The sequence below is a fragment of the Amborella trichopoda genome, chromosome 13, assembly GCF_054954075.1.
Source record: "Amborella trichopoda isolate Santa Cruz 75 chromosome 13, AtrichopodaSantaCruz75HAP2 v2.0, whole genome shotgun sequence".
In the NCBI taxonomy this organism is placed as follows: domain Eukaryota; kingdom Viridiplantae; phylum Streptophyta; class Magnoliopsida; order Amborellales; family Amborellaceae; genus Amborella; species Amborella trichopoda.
The window spans coordinates 32,806,191-32,831,742 of NC_142348.1; the positions used below are offsets into that span (position 1 = coordinate 32,806,191).

Here is a 25,552-nt window from a genome sequence, read left to right on the forward strand (position 1 = left end):
GAGGCAGGCGCATGCTTTGACGGTTGTATGCTATTGTCACAACCCCGCTCCTTGACCCCTGCCGGAGGGCGACAAAGTGCGGGATCGCGACCGGAGGATGCGAACGTCACTCAGGTGGGAGAGGCTCAACGCTTGAAAACACAGAATCAGGAGCAAACCAAGAAAGAAAACTAGAATAAAACCATTCATCAAAGCCAATAACAATTCCAAAAGTATAACCATCTCATTCATCCGATGTTAAAAAAGGTCTTTACAATTCCTTCAAGGGACTCCTGGCCCAAAATACACAAAATGAGGTACACCACACACTACTGAGACATCCAAAACATACAATGAAAGTCCTCAAAGGACGGATTTTTAACCTCTCGACTTCAAGCTTCAAATCCCCCAAAGGTCAAGCACCTTAAGCACAGGTATCAACACACTTCACTCTATAGTTATGAAAATAAGATGGAATGAGCTAACAGCCCAGTAAGCATATCTACACCATTGCATTCCAACTAGCATGATAATGATAACAAATGCACAACCCACATATACGTATATGTACACATGTATCAAATAAAGTCCCTCAACATGCTCCACATCACTCCAACAGGAATGTGAGAAAGGCAGTTCAATATATATAATGCGTAAGTCACAATCACCTTTCTTAAAGTAGACTAATAATGACAACATATCACAATTACAGTTAAGACTCATGCAGAAAGCATAAATAAGTCAGGTAAACAAATCTATCTACTCTTGAAGTACAAGCCACATCGGTCAGGCCAAGCCAATCCTAACTTGGGACTTCTACCCTCACTCAAGAGGGTGGACCATGAGAAGTGGACGACCCAATTCGTAAGGCCCTCACCCATGTACACATCCACAACGTACTTTGGGGTTTTTAATAGGCAGAGGCCTTGCAAGACCCTACCCTCTCCTTGCACCCTTTTAGCGAGAGGGAGTTACACTACCATTAGATGACCCAATGTGTAGTGCCCACATAGATTTGGGGCGTGCGAACCTCCCAACTACTCACATCCTGAGTCTCATCCTATCATGGGGAGTCAGGGAAGATCGCCGCTGTTAGCACCATCATTCACACAGTAGGTGTCCTTTCACATATAGCATAACCATCATGATACCATCATTCACACAGTAGGTATCTATTCACATGTAGCATAAGAATCATGATACCATCATTCACACAGTAGGTATCCATTCACATATAGCATAAGCATCATGATACCATCATTCACACAGTACGTATCCATTCACATAGAGCATAAGCATCATGATACCATCATGCACAAAGTAGGTATCCATTCACACATAGCATAAGCATCATTAAAATCAATGAAATTCATATCGCAACAAAGGCATATATCATAATCATTCTTCCTTGTCATAGCAAAGCGTAACTTCATTATCATGCATGAATGCGAGAGCTCACAATCGGGGTCTTAACGTTTGGACCATTTAGAGTATGAAGATGGTTCCACGATCAATTTCATACCAAACACACCTATCTATCACTTAGGAGTGGTTTAAAGACAACATGATTCCGTTTGACTTCTTAAAGGTTCCAGGTAATGAGGGTTAACTAACTGCCCCCTGCTGCGTACAGTGGACATCAATGTACCCTACTTCAAATCATTATAACATTCAAATCGTAAGGCAACTTGTGATGGGTACAAAATAAAGTTTTAAGCTAAGATGTATATCTTTCTAACAAACCAAATTTAAATGCATTTGGATTCCATTTGATGGTTCAAAAATCCATGGAAAACAAGGTGATAGTTTTGATTTTCATCAATACTGCCACAGTGGCATACCTTCATAAAGAAAGGTATAACTTTCAATCTAGGATGCTTTTCAAAATAGTTTCCACATGAAATTTTTATCCCATTCAAAGATATTTCAAATGGCTATGGTTTGGCCAAAAATGAACTTCGTTTTGCTAGCTAAAATCAGTGACCACAGTGGTATAAATGAAAAATCCAGGAAAACAGTCAATAATGATAAACCTTCATATTTTGAAACATAACTTCATTTTTGTAAATAATTTCAGTAAAAACAAAAATTTTACTAGACTCGTATATCTTTCCAATGGGGGTGGTTTAAGGTCAATTGGACCCTATTTGATTGTTCAAAAGCCTCTTACAAGAACATGTAAACTTTTGGAATTTCACAGTAGCATACAACATGTCTCAAGCATACATTCCATGATCTTTATTTCATGGTGGGGCACATAATAACAACCATTCTCTCACAATATGAACACACACGAATCAGGCATAGCATGCATTTCTTACATAATCTAAGAATCATGCATTCATTCTGGACATTTACCATTATCATAGGACAAGAACCCCAATTTTTAAATAAAAAGGTGTAAGGATTTTCTTACATCACATAAACTTTCATTCTCATTTTACATGCATAAATTCCATGCATCCTTATGACTATCATGCGATGGTGATGGATCCACTTACCTAAACAACAATAGTGTCTTTTCCACTTCTCTCCTCACAGCTTTTAGGAGGTGGCAGGTTCTACCCCAGAGAACCCAGGTAAGCTACTTTGATTGTTGTATGAGATGCTAGAATTCTATTTGTGTCCGATTGCATTTCTACTCTGTTTTGACATGCCACCTACACAAGAATAGGGATCCACTCATTGAGCGCAGGCTTTCTGTCCACCAAACATGATCACCTCCCGCCGCTGTCGACCTGTAGGAGTCAATCTACAAGGGGAAGAAAATGGATGAGCTAAAAAGCCCAGTAAGTAGATCACAACATTATGCTTCCCTACCTATGAGTATTATCACACAGCACAGATCAAGATTCTAAGCCATGCTCGTAAAACAGGAGTCATGCATCACAATTTTGTCACAATTATAGGATGATGCTTTTCAGGTAGAGCAGACACAATATAAGATATCAGAATTCACATTTGTTCAATGTTGTAATTATCATTCATATTCCCAATACAGATACTGGATATCACCTGAATTAGTAGTTCAGAAAGACCTTTCCTCAAGAGTATCATCATATGCATTCCTCAATATTACTCATTCATCTAAAATTGAACATGTTCTACAGTATACATACTTATCACAATAAAGCATACTCTTATTTCATAATAAAGCATATTTTCATCCCTTAGCACTCACAAAGTCAGGTAGTGCATTACACTCCAGGGCATGTACCTTATTGGGGTCAAACACACAGGCAGGCCCTGCAATACCCTCAAAGTAGGCACCTCACCAATATCAAACAGTCACATATCTCAGGCAATGCAATACCCTCAAAGTATGCCGAGAAGCCACACGTAGCTAATCACCTCATGTGTACCTCATGAGAAGTTACATGTCCCAAGCAATGCGATACACACAAGCCATGCCGAGAAATTCCCATATCACTGGAAATTTCATCATGTCACTGCTGGTCGGGCAATACACTCAAAGCGCGCCAATATCTCAGTTTGCTGGTACCATCAGTCACACAGTATGTACCCATACACATAACTCATAAGCAGCACGGTACCATCATTCACACAGTAGATACCCATACATATAACATATAAGCAGCATGGTACCATCATACACACAGTAGGTACCCATTCATATAACAAATAAGCAGCATGATACCATCATTCACACAGTAGGTATCTATTCACATATCACATAAGCAGCATGGTACCATCATTGACACAATAGGTACCTATTCACATAACACATAAGCAGCATGATACCATCATTCACACAGTAGGTATCCATTCACATAACACATAAGCAGCATGATACCATCATTCACACAGTAGGTATCCATTCACATATAGCATATCACATAATTACTATATCAGTATCTTATCATGATAATAGCAATATCACATTTTGGGTGTGGCACATCACATTTTAACAGTATCATATTGACAGTACTATAGTAACAATGACATTATTTCAGTTAAGCCTTACCGCTCAATTTCCTGCCATCAAGGCAATGACGTGTACTTACCATTAGGGCCGTAATCATTGAACCATTTAGAGTTTGAAGATGGTTCTAAAACAAATTTTCCTCCTATCTTTCAAAGTGGGGTAGGTTGAAAACAATTGGACTATGTTTGGCTCCTCAAAAGCTCAAAAGAATGAAGATATTTTATCAGATATCTGCTCTGCAGTGAAGGCAAGGACATGTCTTTAAAATTTACTTCATAACTCACAATCAAGAAGAAATTCCAAAAAGTGTTCAACATGTGAATCTAAGCTTACTCATGAACCGTTCAAATGGCAGTGGTTTGGAAGAAAATGGACCCCTTTTGGCTAGTCAAAATCTGTGGCTAGTCAAAATCCTTAACGAAGGGGGCTTAAGTACTCTTGGGTTGAGGTGGCTGTCCAAGTGTCACCAAAAGACTGTAAAATCTGGACATGTGGCACTCAATCAGCATGCATTTGACAAGTGGCCTACACAACTCATGCATGACAAAGACACATTCGGTGTTGGCACTTCACACAAATCCACACGGCACTGGCTCTTCCAATCGGCGCTAACCTCTTCTCCAAATCCACCGACGCTGGCTCTTCCAATTGGCACTGGCCTCTTCTCCAACTCACCCGGCGTTGGCTCTTCCAACCGACATTGGCCACTTCTCCAACTCACCTGGCACTGGCTCTTCTTCAGCCTCCCTATCTCGTCATGCCTTTTAACTAGCCAGGAAAAGTCTTGGTCGTCACAGCTATGCTTCAAAGCCTCATAGTCGTAACTATGATACACCTCTTTGATATATGGCTTTATAGAGGCGGGATCATGCTTTGACAGTTGCATGCTATGCTTCGAAGCCTCACAATCAGAACTGTGGTACACCTCTTTGTGATATGGCTTTCTAGAGGTGGGCATATCCTTTGAAGTGCATGCTATGCTTCAAAGCCTCACAACTGAAACTGCGGTACACCTCTTTGATATATGGCTTTATAGAGGTGGGCACATGCTTTGACGGTCGCTTGCTATGCTTTAAAGCCTCACAGTACCTTGATTATGGAGGACACATCAAAGGGGTGGTGTCCTTCCACTGAGGGCTTGTGAAGAAGGATGTAGTCGAGGATGTGTAAGAGGGTGTCATGTGGTAACCCCATGGAGATATGTAGGAACAGGAAGCAGTTTATAGTCGTGCGAATGGACGATATGTCATGTAGTTTAACGTGTTGCTATAGGGATGTTTGACATTTTTACTCGTGAGTACCCATAGGGGAGGATCAACACGCCCGTCATTTGAGAATGAGTGCCTCGAAGGGTTTTCACCACACCCCTTTTTATATTGAGAATCTTGCCCATAGTGCCCTTGCGGGTTTTCACTATGCTTGTCTTTTTTTCTTTTTGACATATTTTACCCACGGTGGCCTTTGGGGGTGCACACCATGTCCATCATTCTTTTTTTCTTTTCTTTTTTTTTGACATTTTGCCCATGATGCCCTTGCGGGTTTTCGTCATTTCTGTCTTCTTCTTCTTCTTCTTTTTTCTTTTTTTTCTGAAAGCGTGTTTAAGGTCATGCCGCCGTGACCACCAATTTGGAGTGTTTTAAGGTCATCCAGGTCATGCCACCGTGACCGTCAATTTGGCGTGTTTTAAGGTCATCCGTCAAGACCTGAGGGCATGTTTAAGGTCTTGCCTCCGAGACCGTATGTTGTGCAGTTTAACGTCGTGCCACTAGAACGCGTGCTATAGTTTAGGGTTGTATAGCTGGGACCATGTGTGACACTGGATCACACGTGGAATCAAGTCCCAAGTTCAATTTTCCCATGTCTATGAAGTTCTAGATGTTGTTCTTGGCGGCACGACACTCCTCAGTTCTATGACCAAATCTCCTATGATATCTTCAGTAATTGGGCTTACTTTCCCTTCCAAGTTCCCTCGATCTTTTTGGCACGGGTAGCTCAATCATCCCCTCTGATAGGAGAGTCTCAAGCAACTTGGGAATCATACACTTGTCAAAGGAGTAATCCTCATGCCGGCCATGGCTTGAGGAGTGCATGGTATTTGTTATGGTAGCTAATAATTGATCATCATCTTTGACTGATGCAAAGGGTCCAGATATACTTCTGTGGTACTTGAGCAAACCTTCAATTTGAACTACCTTGTCGACCATCTTGGCAAATGTAGTGGGCCATGATGAAGTGACATAACGAGCCAATTCTGAGTGCATCCCGTCTATGCAGTACTCTATCTCTTGCGGCTCACCTATTGGTGTGGCTAGATTGATGGCTAGATTGCACCACCTTTCGATGTACTCGATCATTGGCTCCTGTGGCTTTTGTTTCACCTCAAAGAGTTCAAAGATTTGCACATTCCTTTCTATGTCCCAGAAGCGCTTAAGGAACTCCTCCTCCATTTTGACCCACGATGAGATTGACCCTGGTGGTAACCGAGAGTACCATTTGAATGTTGCTCCGGTAAGGGTTCCGACAAATTGCCGAAGCAATAGATGCGCATTGTTCACTGTATTGTCACAGGCTGCAATGAAATGGGCTATGTGTTACTGCGATGAGCCTGTATCATCAAACTTGGGAAAGTCAGGTCTTTGATAGCTCAGTGGAAATGGAGTTTGGTCAATATATGTTCGGTAAGGCTTTTGATAGCGATTCGGCTCTTCATCACTGGAATATTATAATTTTTCAATGCTTCAGCTACCATTCCTTTCACTACTTCTACATTACCAACCTGAGCTGATGGGGAGGAGACCGACAATTAGGGAGGTGAAAGTGGGTGTACCCTTTCTTCTAATGGTGTTGTTTCGATGACCCGATACGGTGCTTAAGGGACAGTAAAGAGGGCTTGGTGCCACAAGGGGGTATGAGACACCAATACCTCTTGGCGTAAAGTTTCCATTGTTTCATCTTTTGACCTCATCTCCGCTTGTAACCACCTTAATGTGGCCTTGAGTTGCACAATCTCATCTCCATAGTATTTTTTCGTCGATCACTATAGCTTCAATAGCTGCCATACTTGAGGACTCTTCTTCTATTTTCCGATTACATGCCTCAGAGCTTACAATCTTGGATTCGATTGCTGCTGCTTCATTGGTGAGGGTCATTGGGCCTTCCCTCAGGCCTACTTCATTTTCCAAGGCTTTGGTATCCTCATCATCTAATGAGAATGTGAAACTCTCAAAAGACGATGAGGTCACATCATCATCATTGAGGGAGCATTTTTCAAGATATCAAAAAAACATGTTATCGCCCTCATAAGGAGTCACGACACTTTCAAGACATGGAGCCCATATGTGGTCAGCTTCACAAAGAATCATGGCATCTTCAGGAGTTGGAGGCACTATTTCATTGGGGTGGTCAGCGAAGGGGATGCTGGCCATCTCATCCTCTATTAGGGACTGATTTTCCTCGAATGAGAGTGACGAGCTCTCGTCAGAGGTAGGAGTCACTGGGGGGATGAGGACGAGGGATGTCGCTCCATCAAAATTGAGCTCTTCAACACCTAACAGGAATGTGAAACACTCATAAGACGAGACCTTACTATCATCGTCAAGATCGCACATACAACACGCATGACATGGGGGAAGCATGCAGCTGGCTTTGCGGGGAATCATGGTGCCTACAGGGCATGGAGGAGGCATTTCAGTGGGGCTGCCACCAGGGGGAGTGCAACTCATCTCATCCAGTACAGCGGAGTGGCTTTCCTCAAATGAGAGTGACGAACTCTCACCAAAGGTAAGAATATTTGGATGAGAGAGGAAGAACGACGGCAAAGTCCCATTCTTGTTTATGAGATCAATATTAACAATGAGCTTTTCATCCCTTTGAAGCAGCTCAATAGTTTCGGTTCTTTTTTCAGTTTCATCTCGAGGAGCTGGGATGTTGAGGCAAACTTTGGGAGGAGCTCGTGGACAGATTTCTTGCATCATGAGAAGAAGACCAATCCCTTCATAATTCGAACTTTCCACCACCAAGGGATCATGGGCAACGCCCTCGATGGGTTCGGCTTCTGTCTCACTTGAGTCACCGGGACTACTCCACAACGGTGCCTTCTGGCTCATCAGGAGTCTAGGAGAAATTGCTTTGAATCTATGAGCTACCCCGAGTTCAGTTTGCTTGAAGAAGGCTTTGCTCTCGGTGCCCCGACTTGAGCAGGGCACGGGAGTTTGATCGGGTGATGGCTCATCTGGCTTGGGGTCACTGGGGTCAGACTAGCTCTTTGCCCCGTCTAGAAGCTCGCCTTTGCCCAGAGTCAAGCTTGCATCTTCATAGATAACCGACTTCATCATGCACCGATCAATCCTTTTAGTGTTCATCTCATGCCATTCTTTTCTAGCATCATCCGCATCAAGGGGAATGAGAGGGGGAAAAGGGCTCATAGAGGGAATTCTTCAATCACTTTTTCTTCTTTGGCCCTGAGCTGGGCTTTCAATGTCTTGGTCTCCCGACCTCATTTCCAGGCTTGAACATGATATCCCTACTTCATGGCCAGGTAGTATTGCCTTTGGGCAAACGTAAACTGTTCTTTCAACCCATTGACGTGATTACCCTTGGAATCGGGTGGAATGCTAGATCCATGTGTGTGTGCATAATGCAAAGATGTGCTCCGGGCGGGCGAGGGATTGGCGTGTGTACACCCTCTGCAAAAGGACTTCGGGTGACTTGGTGGTCAACCTGGACTCAAGTAGCGTGTCTGGCCTTAAGAGGCATGGTATCGTGGGCATGTGTGTGTGATGGAATGGCCGTGTAAGCATCCCTCACAGAGTGAGCAAGCATGTGCTGGGAGGGGGTACTAGGAGGTTCCCTCTCATGTGCTCGGGCAAACGCAGCAACAAGGCTGCCCCGAGCGATGCTGTGCATATGCAAGGGGTGTACAGGGCCAGTCCGAAGAAGAGTCGAACCCTGACGGTGTCCTGAGGTAACCTGAAGGTTACCCCGAGGATGTGCAGGTCCAAGTTCAAGAAGAACCGAACCCTGACAGTATTCTGAGGTAACCTGAGGATTGCCCTGAGTGGTGCAGTGTGCATGCAAAAGAGGTGCAGGGCCAAGTCCAAGAAGACCTAAACCCTGACAGTGTCATGAGGTAACTTGAGAGTTGCCTCGAGGTGTAGCTAGAATGGGTAGTCCACTAGCTTTGGTGGGTGTGTGTGAGGTGGTGGCTTCAGAGCCGCCTCTTTCTGGTGTCGAGCATCTTATTACAGGGGCCCGCAGTGATAGAGAATGGGGGGTAGCCTCGCAACGACCAACAGGAGCAACGACAAATGAACTGCAAGTCGCAAGAGAGCTCGGGGAGGCCTCAGGGCTACCCCGAGTAATGCGACCGGCAAGTGACTCTCCGGTAGCAGGATGCATGCTGAGTGTGGTGCCGTATGTGCCACCAATGCAAGGTGGGTCCGTCAATGCATAGATGTAGGGAGTGAGGGACTTCTAGGTCCATCCTCACCTTTTTTCAGGTGATGCCTGAGAGCGCGACATAGGGTCGATGCTCAGGAGATAGGTCGGGAATGAGGTTCGCAAAACCTGTTCCCAATGAAGACCCACGAGTACGGGGATTCTAAAATCCCTGACTCGGATGAAGGGGTTGAGCAACCCCAACGATAAGTGTGTGTATAGTGAGCAGGAATAAAAAGAAAGGAAGGTCAAACAAGAACTATCCAACGATGAGGTAGCGTGTCCTCAGTGGAGTCGTCAAGCTGGTTAAGTGCCTCGATCTTGCCCTCCGGGTCGGGTTGACCTGGTAGCATGGTTCCGGGTTCGAGATGGACCCAGGACTTGAGATCGCTCTCTCGGGAACCGCATAAAGAAGACGTGGGCAGGAGTACCAACAGGTGAGAGAGGAATTAGGGTTGGGAGGAGGGACTTACCTCATGTGGGTCCGTGACACACTTGGGCTGGCTCGCGTGGGTGCCCTCTTAGATCACATTGGAAAGCCCACATCAATTGAAAAAAACAAAGGAAGTAAAAGATAAAACATTTGAAACATTATAATTCCACAAACTTCCATTACCTTGAAAGAATTTGCATGTCCAGGCCCATTTTCAAGGGCAAAGCCGAACCAGAGGTGTTCATCAAAACCATGCGCTTCAATTCTTCTTTCTGCTTCTTTTGCTGTACATAATTTTAAAAAAAAAAATATTAAAAGGAAAGAGGAAAAAATGAAATTTGGTTCAGGTAATCAGGAAACAGAAGCGAACAAAGCAATTTAAGGCTTTCAGAGGAGAGAGCAAAGAAGGAATACCGAAAACAGGTTTGGAATCGCCTCCCTTGACTTGTTTCTCCTTTCCTACAAACACACACATACACAATTAAAAGTGCAGACGAGTTGGGCATAGGTCCCCACCTTGTTATAGGGTGAAGTGAAAGTGAGAGAAGAAGTTTGACCGGGTGGCTCGACTAGCGCAATGGCAAGACTGGCGCGACGACTAGTCTGACATGGTAGCAAGACGGGCACAGTAACTCAGACCGACGTGATGGCAATACTGCTCGATGACAAAATTGTCTCGATGCGTAGTCTGGCACGGTGGTAAAACTAATCCGATAATCGACTTAACGTGGTAGCAAGATGGCCATAGTAACTCAGACCGGCATGACGGCAATACTACTCGAAGTCAAAATAAACACCGACCAGATTGACATAAAAGCAAATATGTCGTGGCAGCATGACGGGCATGGTAACTCAGATCAACGTGATGGTAATACTGCTCGACAACAAGACTCGCACGAGCGTGAAGCTCAACCTGCCCTCTGGTAAAACAAGTGATTGAGAGAACGAGAGAGACGAAAGTGAAAATAAGAGTGATGGTGAAGGAAGATGAGATGACAATGACAGTGATGAATAAAATAAAAATTTTAGAAAAATGGAATTAGAATAAATTAAAATTGAATGAAGTGAAATGAGACAAATAAAATGAAAGTGGGGTAAAATAGAATAAAAGGGATGGAAGGAAATAAGATGAGATATTTGAAATAAAAGGGATGAATAAAGAATAAGTGATCAAAATAAAATAGGAATGAAATAAAATAAGATAAAAATAAAATCAATAAAGTAAAAGAAAATGAAGAGAAGAGGATGACAATGGAATAAAATGAAAGAATGGGGGTAGAAGGAGTAAAATGAAGTAACTTAATAGAATCATTAAAAAAAAATTAATTGAGAGAGAGAAAAGACGTTAGGTTATACGTGGATGAAAAAGGAAAGGAGTTAATTGTTGGACCTTTAAAGAAAATATAATAATAAAAAAATGGTTATAATTTCGTTAAAAGGAAGTGAAGGAGTATTTGACACTTGGAAGAAGGTAAGGTACACGTTTTGGTTGGTCGAAGGGGGAGAATGGTGGAATAATAGGCTATTGTGTGAATGAGAGAGGGTAATGTTAAATAAAAAAGGTAGATTAATTTAGAGAGAGAAAAAGCTTGACTTTGTTGGGGTTGTGTGAAATACTGTAAGAGGTAACAATGAAACGAAATATAACGAAATTTGTTGCAACAAGAAGGAAAAGGGAGAAACGCATAAAGTTAGAGAGACAGAGAAAGAGAACGGTATGGTTAATTGGGTTTTCTTCTTGAGAGAGAGAGAACATGAACATGATCGCGGAGGACTGAGGAAAGGCAGGAATATCCACGGGAAGGTTGGAGAGTTAAGATGGAGGCAGCAGCTGAGTGCGTTGGCGGCTGCAATGGATGAGTGACAGAGCAGCGAGATGGCTGCAATCGGCCGCGGCAACATGGTGTGGGGGCTGGTTAGAAGAAGAGGAGGGAAAGGAGAAAGAAAGTTGGGCGATTGAGGGCAGCAAGCCAGTGGCTGCAGCAGAATTAAGGGTGTGAGAATGAGAGGCGGAGGTGGCTAAGAATTAGAGGGGAAGACGAGTTGTGGTGGAAGGGAGAAGACAGAGAGGTGGAGGTGGTAGCTGGCTGCAGAGAAGGATGGGAAGAGAAGATGGCGGGAGAGTTGTTGCTGATGGTGGAATACCAAGGTGAGGAGATGGTTGCTTCACAATTGTGGGTGCGATTGTAGGTGAAGAGAGCTGGGGCTGCAGCCAAATAGCAGATAGTAGCAAGAGAGGAGCAGTAAGCAATGAAGAAGAGGATGGCGACTGAGATAAGAGGCCGTGAGATGGGCACACGGCAGGGGTGGTGTTAACAATTGGGCTTCTAGAGAGAGAAAGAGAGACGAGAGGATTGGAGGGGAAGATGGTGGCTGCCGGCAATGGACCTCGATGGCGCACACAGCGTTGGTGTAGGATAGGTCACACATGGTGTTGGGGTAGTATAGGTGGCACACGGGCAATGGGTCGGCTTGCACACGGCAATAGAGAAGATGGGTGCACACAGCAATGAAGGAAAAAGAGTGCGCACGTCGATGAAGGAGGTGGAGGGTACATAGCGATGAGGGAAATAGATGCACCCGGCAATGCGGGAAGCGGAGTGCGCACGGCCACGAGAAAAGAGGAATAGGTGCACCCGGCAATGAGGGAAGGGGAGTGCGCACGGCCATGAAAAAAGAAGAGTGTGCAGGGCTATAAGGGAGGTGGGTGCACACGGCAATGAGGGAAAAGAAGTACGCACGAGTGAAAAGGGAGGTGGGTGCACGCCGCAACGAGGGTCGAGGAGTGCGCAGGGTTACAAAAAAAAAACGAAACTTAGGGAACGGTGGTTGTGCAGGGCCACGGACGTGAGAGAGAGGGAGTCACCACTAGGGTGTACCAAAGAGGGAGCTGCGAGGGAGTAGTCATGCAGGGATAAAATGGAAAGAAAAAGAGAAAGTTGATGGTCATGAGGGACCATAGGGAAGATAGAAGAGAGAGATCATAGTCAAGTGAGACCATGAGAGGAAAACAGAAAAAGAGAATGAGAAAAAGCGAAATACTGTTGGTGATGGGGCTTCGCATCTGTGAAAGATGAGAGAGAAAGAGTGAGGAGAGGGAAAAAGAGAAGAGAGAGAAAGAGATTTACGTTAAGCCCAAAAGTACCGATCCAAAAGTTTCCGTCTCCTTCCTCTCTTTCAAGACGTGACCCAAGAATGAAAAAAATATGGAAATTTTCTTAAACAAAGTGGGTCCCTTGTACAATAACAATACTTGATATATATATATCTTTTGCCCAAACATGGGTGGATTGATCATAATTAAACCTAACTGCTAAAAATTAAGATTTAATTGAATTAAAAAAATTCTAAAAATGAATTCAGGACAAGTGAAGTATGGTCCCCCGAAAGTCACTGTCTGAGACTATAAAAACAACCACTTTTAATGGTGATTTGGTTCAGAGAGGCCACACGGGAATAGTGTGCAGCTTACCCTTTTTAGGTAGGTTACCCCATAACTTTGTCTTGGAGTACCCAATAAGACGAAACTTGATCTATAGGGGTTTTCGATCGTGCCAGCTCTAATGGAGGTGGTCTCACAGTAACTTGACACACCGAAAATAGATCTCTAGTTACGGGGTCCTTTCAAGGTACTAGAGGTTGATTCTGCCGAAACTGTTTCTCAGTTTACACTACTTTAGATGTGTCGGAATGCAACAAAACTTGGCAGGAGACTTTTTCGAGTTCTTATGAAGATCTTGGCCATTCTAGGTTGATTTTGATACTGTTGAAATTTCCATTGTTTGTCAGGCTTTATTGACCGGCTTCTCTATTTTATTCCGCAACCGGGACCCATGATGCTGAAAAATGTCTTCAAACAATACAAAGCTAGGATGGCTTGAAGGCCTCATCCAGCTTTGAAATACGGTGAGAGTACACCTGAGTCCCCTTCCATCCCCGTTTTCAGTTTTGGCTTAGGGTGATTCAAAAATTTCCTTTGTTACTTCTTGCCCTTGACTCCCTAAGCCTTGGCCTAGATGGAAGGCTTGGGAGTAGAGCATATGCCAAGCCTTGGCCTGGTTGGAAGCCTTGGGAGTAGAGCATGTGCCAAGCCTTGAGGGACACGAAACTGTATCGATGTTGACATTGGATAATGTCATCCATCGATGCGAAAGTTTGCAAGATTTGGGGAACATGGTCGCCACCCTCTAGGTGTAAGGTGGCACAATTCGCTTGCTCGAAGGAAGCGAATGAGACTTCTCCAAGCTAGACCCCTACGGCTAGCTTTCCGTTACTTATACTAGGATTGAGAAAAGAAGGGGGTTCAACACATACCTTTACGACACCCTTTTTAGTCTGAAATTTGAGGCATTGATGGAGTGTAGAGGCGACTACGAGGTTTTCATGCAGCCATAGTTTAACAATCCTAAACTTTCAAAAAAAAAAAATAAATAAAGGGGACAATAAACTTTTAATAAGTGATGGTCCATATGAGCATGATGGTCCTTAAGGACCATCACTATTTTCAAAAGCTTTTGACTTAAGCTTTTATTATCTTATAACGTGGCTTGTAGTTTCTCTTATGTGTTGGCCCTTGACAATCCACTATGACGTGTAAGTAAATTAAATGTGACGCCTTCCTATGGTATAACCATGAGATGCGAAACTTTTATCACTGAGCTCTTGTGCATACTGATTCCATAAGATCTACTGTAAACGGGCGGCTTTTTAGTGCCCCAACCAACATACACAAAAAGCATCAATTTCGTGAGTGATTATAAGTAAGTGACATCGTCTTCCTGAAAAATAGTCTATTTCTAGTAAATAGTGATATTTTCGTCTAGGATCTTTATTTTATCACTTTTATGTGTACGTGACCTCATTGTCTCGAAAAATAATCCATTCTTTTTAAAAATAAAATGAAATAATTATTTCTGCTTATTATCATGAATTTTAGGTGCGATAAATTTTATGCGCACACGACCTCATTATCTTGAAAAATAATCTTTTTAATAAAAATTGTGATATTTTATCTATGTTAGAAATTTTAAATGCTGTAAATTCTTAGAAAAATAAATTTATTTATTTTTCTGGGCTATTGTTAGAAAATTTTAGATACTATCAAATTATTAGAAATAAATGTGATATTTCTGCTTTTAGTAAAATTGTAATATTTCTTTCTACTGTTTTGAATATTTAGACATTGTAAAACTCATGTGCAAATGACTGCCTTATTATTGACATTTTTGCAATTGATTATAGTATTGTTGTGAAATGTTTATTTGTGGATTGATATCCCATAAATTGTGATAATTCCGTATTCTTGAATTTCTTTAAGAGTTTTTATATACATATTAAATTGGCAATTATGCTAGAATGCCCTTACAAACTGCTACCTTTCTAAATTTGAGCCCAAAATATTTGATTGGTTATTTTTGAAATCTTATAGAGAGTGACTGTTATTAATGGTTTAAGTGAAATTCATATTAATGATTTCAGTGATATGTTGAGTACATGATATTGCTTCTTTCGAATGTTTAAAGAGATTTAAAAATAATTAAGTATTCAAGTGGACTCATCCGGTTCGCCGGTGAGGTATAAGTGGACCTATCTGGGACGTCGGTAGTGATTAAGTGGACTCATTCGGTACGCCGGTGAGGTATAAGTGGACCTGCAGGAATTAAGTGGACCTATCTGGAACGCCGATAGGGATTAAGTTGACCCATCAGAACGCTGATGGGGTATATAGGTGACCTACTTGGGACACCAGTAGGGTATTTTGTGAAATCCTTTGAATTATGCACTGCCGTTAAAAGCGTTATAAGCATTTCAATTACTCGGATTATACTTAATTATGCATTTATTGAAAGTGAAACTGTTGATGCATTTCTGTTAATAGATCTCATTTTGGAAAATATTGATATCTTTTAATCATGATTATTTTTAGGATTATGATGATCACTTACTGAGTAGCCAAACTCATCAAACTATGGTAAACATTTTTTCAGGATAACTGCGGAATCATTTTGAGTGCTAGTCATTATCAACCTTGGAAGATACTGTTGTTGTGCTAACTTTCTTTATTTACTTTGTAAGATCTCGCCACTGTAAATTTGTCCTATCAATAGATGTATATATGTTTTGTCTGTCACATCTCAGGAATAACAGTATTATAAATTCTTGGGGTGTGACAATTATGGTATCAGAGCAATAGGTTTAAGATTCTTAGGAAATTTAATAAGTATGTACTTAAAATCACATTTATTGTGTGTATAGATCGGGATAAAGTCAAGATCCAGAATAGCTGAAGCCAATATGGAAGGAATTCACAAAGCCTTGGAAAATATGGTTGCTCTAATGCAACATCAGATGGAAAACAACAATCCACCCAGGCAATCAGTTACAGGAAATGGTGGGAGTAATATCGAACAATTTAAGAAATTGAACCCACCTTCTTTTAAGGGTGTTGTAAACCCACTGGAAGCCGAGGGATGGATTATGCAATTGGAGAAAATATTTGAGGTAATGGAATGTCCTGATGATAGGAAAGTGGCCTTGGCAGTCTTTATGTTAGAAGGTGAGGCACAACACTGGTGGCGAATGGCAAAAGGCGTCTTGGTCAAAGAAAATAAACCCTTGACTTGGGAAGTATTTCTAGAGGCATTTAATGAAAAGTATTTCCCAGATTTTATTCGAGACCAAAAAGAAATAGAATTTCTAGAATTAATCCAAGGAAATAGGGCAGTAGCACAGTACGAGGCCAAGTTTACTGAATTGGCCAGGTTTGCACCACATATGATTAACAATGAGGCAGGAAAGGTGAAGAAATTTGAAAGGGGTCTCAAGCCAGCTATTAGAAGCAGAATATCAGTCTTGAAATTAAGAACTTATGCTGAAATAGTGGATCGAGCCCAAATTGTCCAAAAAGATTTTGAAGATTACCAAAAAGAGAAAAATCAGAACAGTCATGTTAGACCTACATCATCTAATCGACAACAGTTTGAAAGGCCAAACAAGAAGCCAAGGCCCTCGCCATTTCAAAACCCAATAGAACCATGTAGAAAATGTGGGAAAAATCATGGATCAAGCCCTTGTTATTGGAATACCGGAGCCTGTTTTAAATGTGGAAAATTGGGACACCAGATTAGACAATGTCCTAGCTTACAGACACAACAGCTTCCAAAGCAGGGAGAGATAGCTCCAAAGCCTCTGATGAAGGGAAGAGTATTTGCGATTAACGAGCAAGACGCTCAGGCCTCAAAATCAGTGATCCAAGGTACTCTTACTATCTTCCAAAAAGTAGCTCATGTTTTGATTGATCCTGGATCTACTCATTCATTTGTGTCACAACACTTTGCATGCCACTTAAAGGTAGAACCAGAACAATTAGGATACATTCTAGAGGTAGCCACACCGATGGGAAATTCAATTAACACCAATATAGTGTACAAATCATGTATAATAAAGATAGAAGAAAAGGAACTGTTGGTTGATTTAATACTCCTGAAAATTCAAGATTTTGATGTAATCTTAGGCATAGATTGCCTTTCTGCATACCATGCAAGTATTGATTGTTATAAGAAAATTGTTACCTTTAGTATTCTGAATCAACCAGTATTTTACTTCAATGGTGTCAAAGAAGACTCCCCAACATATTTAATCTCTTGTATTCGAGCTAATCGCCTCCTTCAAAAAGGGTGTCAAGGCTTTCTTGCCTATATCAAAGAAGATAGAAAGGAAGAAATAAATTTGGATACCACTCCGGTTATCCGAGAATTTCCCGACGTTTTTTCAGAAGAATTGCCAGGATTACCGCCTGACAGGGAAATTGAATTCTCCATTGAATTATTGCCAGGGGTAGCACCAATTTCTAAGGCACATTACAGAATGGCTCCTGCAGAACTTAAGGAACTGAAACAACAATTAGAAGAATTATTAGATAAAGGTTTTATCAGGCCTAGTGTGTCACCTTGGGGTGCTCCAGTACTGTTTGTCAAAAAGAGAAATGGGACTATGAGATTGTGTATTGATTATAGACAGTTGAACCAAGTGACAGTGAAAAATAAGTATCCATTACCTAGAATTGATGATTTATTTGATCAATTACAAGGATCACAAGTGTTTTAAAAAATTGATCTTAGATCTGGATACCATCAGCTTAAGATTAAAAGTGAAGATTTACTCAAGACAACTTTCAGAACAAGGTATGGCCATTATGAATTTTTAGTCATACCTTTTGGATTAACCAATGCACCGGCTGCATTTATGGATTTGATGAATCGGATCTTTAGGCCCTTTTTGGATAAATTTATTATGGTATTCATCGATGATATTTTAATTTATTCCAAGAATCAGAAGGAACATGAGCAGCATGCAAGAATGGTATTGCAAATATTAAGAGAAAATAAATTGTATGCCAAACTTAGTAAATGTGAATTTTGGCTTGAACAAGTGACATTTTTAGGACATGTTATATCAAAGGAATGTCTATCAGTTGATCCTTCAAAGGTTGAAGCCGTTGTTAATTGGAAACAACCAAGTAATGTGACTGAAGTTCGAAGCTTTTTAGGATTGGCAGGATATTACAGAAAATTTATAGAAGGATTTTCTCGAATCGCAATCCCATTGACTCGATTGACACAGAAAAATGTCAAATTTGAGTGGACAAGTGAATGTGAGGAGAGTTTTCAAGAACTAAAAGTTCGATTAACTTCAGCACCTATTTTAACTATTCCTGAGGGGAGTGGGGGATTTGTGATTTATAGTGATGCTTCACATAAAGGTTTGGGCTGTATATTAATGCAATCTGGGAAAGTAGTGGCATATGCATCCAGACAGTTGAAAGAATATGAGAAAAAAATATCCAATTCATGATTTGGAGCTAGCTGCAATAGTATTCGTTTTGAAAATATGGAGGCATTATCTATATGGTGAGCAATTCGTAATATACACGGATCATAAGAGTTTGAAATACCTTTTCTCTCAGAAGGATTTAAATATGCGGCAGATAAGATGGATGGATTTCTTAAAAGATTATAATTGTACAATCCATTATCATTCAGGAAAAGCTAACGTTGTGGCCGACGCTCTAAGTAGAAAATCTACGGGAGTCTTAGCTCATCTAATGATCCAAGAAATGAGATTGTTAGAGGAAATAGTGGATTGGCATCCAACTCCGTCCATTAATGACGTGGTAAGTATGACTGCCAACATTAAGGCGGAACCCCAATTAATCCAACAGATTCGATTGGCACAAAAGAAAGACCCTAAGCTTATAACAATTATAGAAAAGGTGAAGCAAGGAAAGAGAGATGAATTCTCTATATGTAGTGAGGATTTGCTAAGATTCAAAGGTCGGGTTTGTGTCCCGAATGATAAGAGTGTAAAGAAAGCTATCTTAGAAGAAGCACATCATTCTCGTTATACGATACATCCCGGAAGTATTAAAATGTATCAAGACCTGAAGAAAACCTTTTGGTGGAATAATATGAAAAAAGAGGTAGCACTATTTGTGTCTAAATGCCTAACATGCCAGCAAGTAAAAGCTGAACATCAAAGGCCCGCTGGGTTGTTGCAGCCTTTACCCGTGCCAGAATGGAAGTGGGTGCACATCTCTATGGATTTTGTCTCTGGCTTGCCTAGAACAAATTCATGACATGATAGCATTTGGGTCATTGTGGACCGGTTGACCAAAGCTGCCCACTTTCTACCGATTCGCACGACATACACTTTCGATCGACTGGCTCAGTTGTACATTAAGGAAATAGTACGGTTGTATGGAGTTCCTGTCAGTATTGTATCGGACAGGGATACGCTGTTTACTTCTAAATTTGGGCTAGACTACAGTCAGCCATAGGGACGAGACTCGCCTTTAGTACTACCTTTCACCCCCAAACTGATGGACAATCGGAGAGGACCATCCAAACCTTGGAAGATATGCTGAGGGCCTATGTTATTGACCTTACAGGAAGCTGGGATGACCATTTACCCCTGATTGAGTTTGCTTATAATAATAGCTTCCAAGCCAGTATTCAGATGGCACCATATGAAGCCCTGTATGGAAGGAAATGCAGGTCACCCATATGTTGGGACGAGGTTCGTGAAAAAAAGCTTTTGGGGCCAGAAATTGTCCAGATAACTACAGATAAAATAGCATTAATTCGTGAAAGGCTCAGGACAGCTCAGTGTCGGCAAAAGAGTTATGCCGATAACCGAAGGAGAGATCTTGAATTTGAGGAAGGTGATCGAGTTTTCCTAAAAATCTCACCAATAAAGGGCATTATGAGATTCGACAAGAAAGGAAAGTTGAGCCCACGTTACATCGGACCATTTGAAATCCTGGAAAGAATCGGAGGTGTCGCTTATAGACTTGCCTTACCACCCGAATTGGTAAACGTCCATAATGTCTTTCATGTATCCTCACTACGAAAATATCAGCCCGACCCATCCCATATCTTGAAATATGAACCTTTATCGATCAGGAAGGACCTATCCTTCATTGAACAGCCAATTTTAATACTGGATAGAAAGGTGCAAGTGTTGCGTAACAAGGAGATTCCTTTGGTCCGTGTATTATGGCAGTACCATTCAAGAGAAGAGTCGACTTGGGAACGAGAAGACGATATCAGAGAAAAATATCCCTATCTTTTTCAGTAATCAAGTACATCAATTGAGAGGACTAAATTTCTTTAAGGAGGGAAGAATGTAACAATCCTAAACTTAAAAAAAAAAAAAAAAAAAAAAATGAAGGGGACAATAAACTTTTAATAAGTGATGGTCCATATAAGCATGATGGTCCTTAGGGACCATCACTATTTTCAAAAGCTTTTGACTTAAGCTTTTATTATCTTATAACGTGGCTTGTAGTTTCTCTTACGTGTTGGCCCTTGACAATCCACTATGACGTGTAAGTAAATTAAATGTGACAACTTCCTATGGTATAACCATGAGATGCGAAACTTTTATCACTGAGCTCTTGTGCATACTGATTCCATAAGATCTACTGTAAACGGGCGGCTTTTTAGTGCCCCAACCAACATACACAAAAAGCATCAATTTCGTGAGTGATTATAAGTAAGTGACATCGTCTTCCTGAAAAATAGTCTATTTCTAATAAATAGTGATATTTTCGTCTAGGATCTTTATTTTATCAGTTTTATGTGTAAGTGACCTCATTGTCTCGAAAAATAATCCATTCTTTTTAAAAATAAAATGAAATAATTATTTCTGCTTATTATCATGAATTTTAGGTGCGATAGATTTTATGCGCACACGACCTCATTATCTTGAAAAATAATCTTTTTAATAAAAATTGTGATATTTTATCTATGTTAGAAATTTTAAATGCTGTAAATTCTTAGAAAAATAAATTTATTTATTTTTCTGGGCTATTGTTAGAAAATTTTAGATACTATCAAATTCTTAGAAATAAATGTGATATTTCTGCTTTTAGTAAAATTGTGATATTTCTTTCTACTGTTTTGAATATTTAGACATTGTAAAATTCATGTGCAAATGACTACCTTATTATTGACATTTTTGCAATTGATTATAGTATTGTTGTGAAATGTTTATTTGTGGATCGATATCCTATAAATTGTGATAATTCCGTATTCTTGAATTTCTATAAGAGTTTTTCTATACATATTAAATTGGCAATTATGCTAGAATGCCTTTACAAACTGCTACCTTTCTAAATTTGAGCCCAAAATATTTGATTGGTTATTTTTGAAATCTTATAGAGAGTGACTGTTATTAATGGTTTAAGTGAAATTCATATTAATGATTTCAGTGATATGTTGAGTACATGATATTGCTGCTTTCGAATGTTTAAAGAGATTTAGAAATAATTTTTGTATGCAAGTGGACTAATCCGGTTCGCCGGTGAGGTATAAGTGGACCTATCTGGGACGCCGGTAGGGATTAAGTGGACTCATACGGTACGCTGGTGAGGTATAAGTGGACCTGCAGGGATTAAGTGGACCTATCTGGGACGCCGATAGGGATTAAGTGGACCCATCAGGACGCTGATGGGGTATATAGGTGACCTACTTGGGACGCCAGTAGGGTATTTTGTGAAATCCTTTGAATTATGCACTGCCGTTAAAAGTGTTATAAGCATTTCAATTACTCGGATTATACTTAATTATGCATTTATTGAAAGTGAAACTGTTGATGCATTTCTGTTAATAGATCTCATTTTGGAAAATATTGATATCTTTCAATCATGATTATTTTTAGGATTATGATGATCACTTACTGAGTAGCCAAACTCATCAAACTATGGTAAACATTTTTTCAGGATAACTGCGGATTCATTTTGAGTGCTAGTCAATATCAACCTTGGAAGGTACTGTTGTTCTGCTAGCTTTCTTTATTTACTTTGTAAGACCTCGCCACTGTAAATTTGTCCTATCAATAGATGTATATATGTTTTGTCTGTCACATCTCAGGAATAACAGTATTGTAAATTCTTGGGGTGTGACACATAGTCCTCTTAGCAGCATGTTGAATGAAGGTTTTATGTCCAAAACATAAAACTTTATCACTTGGAGGATAGGGCCAATCTTGAGTGTGAGAAGCAATATGCCTTTAGTTTGTCTCTTGGTCCTGTTGTATACAACGATACTTAGTTGACATGGCTCGAAGTCATCCGAGCTTTTGCCTATCTCCTTCGATGTTTTCATAGGGCATATGTTTAAGGATTTCCCATTTGTTTGAACACATTTTTCAGTACCTTAGGTCCCCGATGCGGAATAAAAGAGAAGTTGGTTAATAAAGCTTTGATATACAGTGGAATTTTTTACAGTCTCAGAATTTTTCCAAAATGGGTTAGAATCTTCCTAAGGAATCCAAAAGGCCACCTGCCATGTTTCGTCGTAATCTGACATTATAAGGCAGTACAGACAAAGAAATAATTTCAAAAAAATTGGCTTTTAGCACCCTAAAACGAACCCCGTAACTAGAACTCTATTTTCGATGCATCAAATAGCTATGGGACCACTGCCTTTAAATCCGGCAAGGTCGAAAAGCCCTAGGGGTCAAGTTTCAGCCTAAACAGATGTTTTAAGACAAAGTTATGGATGAAACATTAAAAAGGGGGAGGTCTCACACTATTCCCGTGCAGCCTCCTTGCACCAATCTCCATTAAAGGAGACTGGTTTGCACATTTACAAGCAGCAATTTTGAAGACTCATATCTCACTCGTTTTGAGTCGGATTGTGCTCAAACTTTGCGAGCGTGTTCGTCTCGTCAAGACGAGCGTTTTGATAGGTGTCACGCCTCATGACAATGGCCAAGCAGGGAGAAAAACTAGAGAGAAGTTGGTAATTCGTGAAGACAATTGCAAAAAATTCAGCAGCGACACGCCTCGCTCGAGCGGCTAAATCGCTGTGCTCGCGTACCCAATCGACTCACAACTAGTTCTATCGCGTGCATAAGGTCTGAGGTTACATCTAGGCCGAGCCTCGCACTTGAAGAACAGTTGGATTTCATGCACGAAGCCGATAAAAGTTTTAAATTTCGGCAGCCAGATTTCAGATTCCGGTCAAAGACCCAAGATGGAAAAATCTTCGTCCCGACATAAAATCGAGCTGTGTTTATTGCAATACGATCGTGACGGCATGCTCAGTGCGATTCAGCAAAGAAATCATGAAAAAACATCAAAAAACGAGTGCATCATCGATCTAAAGTTTTCAAGATTCATATAAGTTTCGAGTCGCATGATCGTGGCCTAAAAACACGATCCATGGTTCGAAGTTGGCATCAAATCAATCGTCATGCCGAGCTTAATGAGAAAGTAATCATCTTTCGGCCAAACAAGCGTCGGAGTAACTCCGAATCATCCATTGAAGATTATACAAGTTCTAGGGTAGCAACATGGACTGTTTTGGAAGTTCATAAATTATTGCACAGAGGCAAAACCGTCATTTTCTCCCTATTTTTATAAATTTTTTTAATTCAAATAAATTATAATTATCATCAATTAAGATAAATTTTAATTAATCCACCTATGTTTGGGCAAAAGTTATATATATGACATGATATCATTCCACAAAAAACCCCACTTTGTTTAATAAAATTTTGATCGTTTTTCATTGTTGAGTCATGTTTTTTGAGAGAGAAAAAAGAGAGAAATTTTTTGGTCATTGTTGAGTCATGTTTTTTGAGAGAGAAAAAAGAGAGAAATTTTTTGGTCAGTACCCCTGGGTTTGAGGCTACTCTCCTTCTCTCTTTCTCTTTTTCTCTCCTCTCTTCCTCTCTTTTCTCTTCTCTCTCTTTCTCTCTCTTCTCTCGCCTCTCCCTTTCTCTCTCCTCTTTTACAAACGGCGAAACCCATTGCCGTCCGTGTTTCACTCTTTCTCCTTCTCTTCTCTCCCTTTCCTTCCCTTGTGGTATATATGACCACAACCCTCCTCTTCCCTCTTTCTCGTGGTCCCTCACAATAACAACCTTCCTCTTTCAATCCTTGTAGTCCAACATGACTGCAATTTCTCTCTTTTCATATTCTTTTATGCTCTGCACGTCCACCTGCCTGCAACCAGGCCCCATCTTTCTCCCCTAAATTCAGCCATGGCCCATCACAACCTGCAACCGGATTCAACCGTGTCCACCATCTAAGATAAAGCTGTAGTTGCAGCCACTACTCGCTCTCCCCTCTAATTCTCAGTCACCTCCGGCCAGCTTCTGCTGCTGCCCCTTTTTTCTCTCTCTGCTGCACCACCATTTCTGCCACTATCTCCGTCATCTTTCTTCCCCATCTTCTCCGCTGCTGCGAGCCTCTCTCGCTCACCCGCAACTCCTATCCTCCCAGCCTCTATCTCAGCTCTCCTCGCCACCATCGATTTATCAGCACTCTGCCACTCTTTCGCTCACCTCACTACTCCCTGTTATTCAGCCGTCCCTAACCTCTGCTGGCCCCACCCCTCTTTCCGCCATTTTCTCTGCATCCTCCCTTCTCTCCCCTCTCAGCCACCTGCTCTCTCTCCACGACCTCGTGTGCCCCGGTTCTCTTCTCTGCAACTCCCATTTGCTGCAACCTTCCGCTCTCTCTCTCTCTAAAAAACCACAAACGAAAAGCCCCATTCCTTCTTTTCGTTTTCGTTTTTTTTTTAATCGTTCTTTTCGTTATATTTCGTTCCCCCTCTCTTTCACCCCATCTCGTTTTGCTCCACTTCAAAACTGTCTCTCTCTCTAAACTTAAAAACCCAATACCCCAAGTCTCTCTCTCTCTCTCTCTCTCTCAACTAATCTCCTTTTTTTTATATATTATCTAATGGCTACCTTCTCCCATTCACATAAAACCCAATAATCCCCTCTCTTGATTAATACTCTTTTACTAAACCCCTTTTCATGTGTCAAACTCCCTCTCTTTAAAACTTACAAGAATCCAATAACCCATCAACCCAATTTCAAGCCTCCCTTCCCTTAACCAAAACGTGTCTTTTTATTTATTTATTACTATTTTACTCCATCCTATCCCATATCCCATATGTCAAACTCTTTCTATCTTTTAAACTCTTTTTTTTATTTTTATGTTTACTCTTTTTAAAGACTATCTCATTCTATTTCTTCAACCCCTTCTCTTTTATTTTATTCCATTTTACTCCTTCCTTTCATTCTATTTTATTCACTTCATTTTATTTTCCTTTATTCCATTTATTTTACCTCACTCATTTTATCTCAACATACATTACTTTATTCCATCCATTTATTTATTTTAATTATCTCATCTTATTTTATCTTCTTTCATCCCTTTTATTTTATTTTACTCCATTTTA

General features: G+C 40.8%; 1 long non-coding RNA gene across 7 annotated transcripts; it reads right to left on the reverse strand.

The window, feature by feature from the left end:
* Nucleotides 1-204: 204 nt before the first annotated feature.
* On the reverse strand, nt 205-12,381 carry LOC148779167 (uncharacterized). Of its 7 annotated transcripts, XR_016046918.1 has the most exons (5): nt 10,352-12,376; nt 10,209-10,253; nt 9,978-10,078; nt 2,481-2,731; nt 205-431 (listed from the first exon to the last, which is right to left on the reverse strand). It is a non-coding gene; the product is annotated as an uncharacterized LOC148779167 (long non-coding RNA). The 7 variants fall into 7 exon arrangements; XR_016046917.1 differs by having other exon boundaries at nt 9,978-10,253; nt 10,352-12,381; XR_016046916.1 differs by having other exon boundaries at nt 9,978-12,364.
* Nucleotides 12,382-25,552: the final 13,171 nt, after the last annotated feature.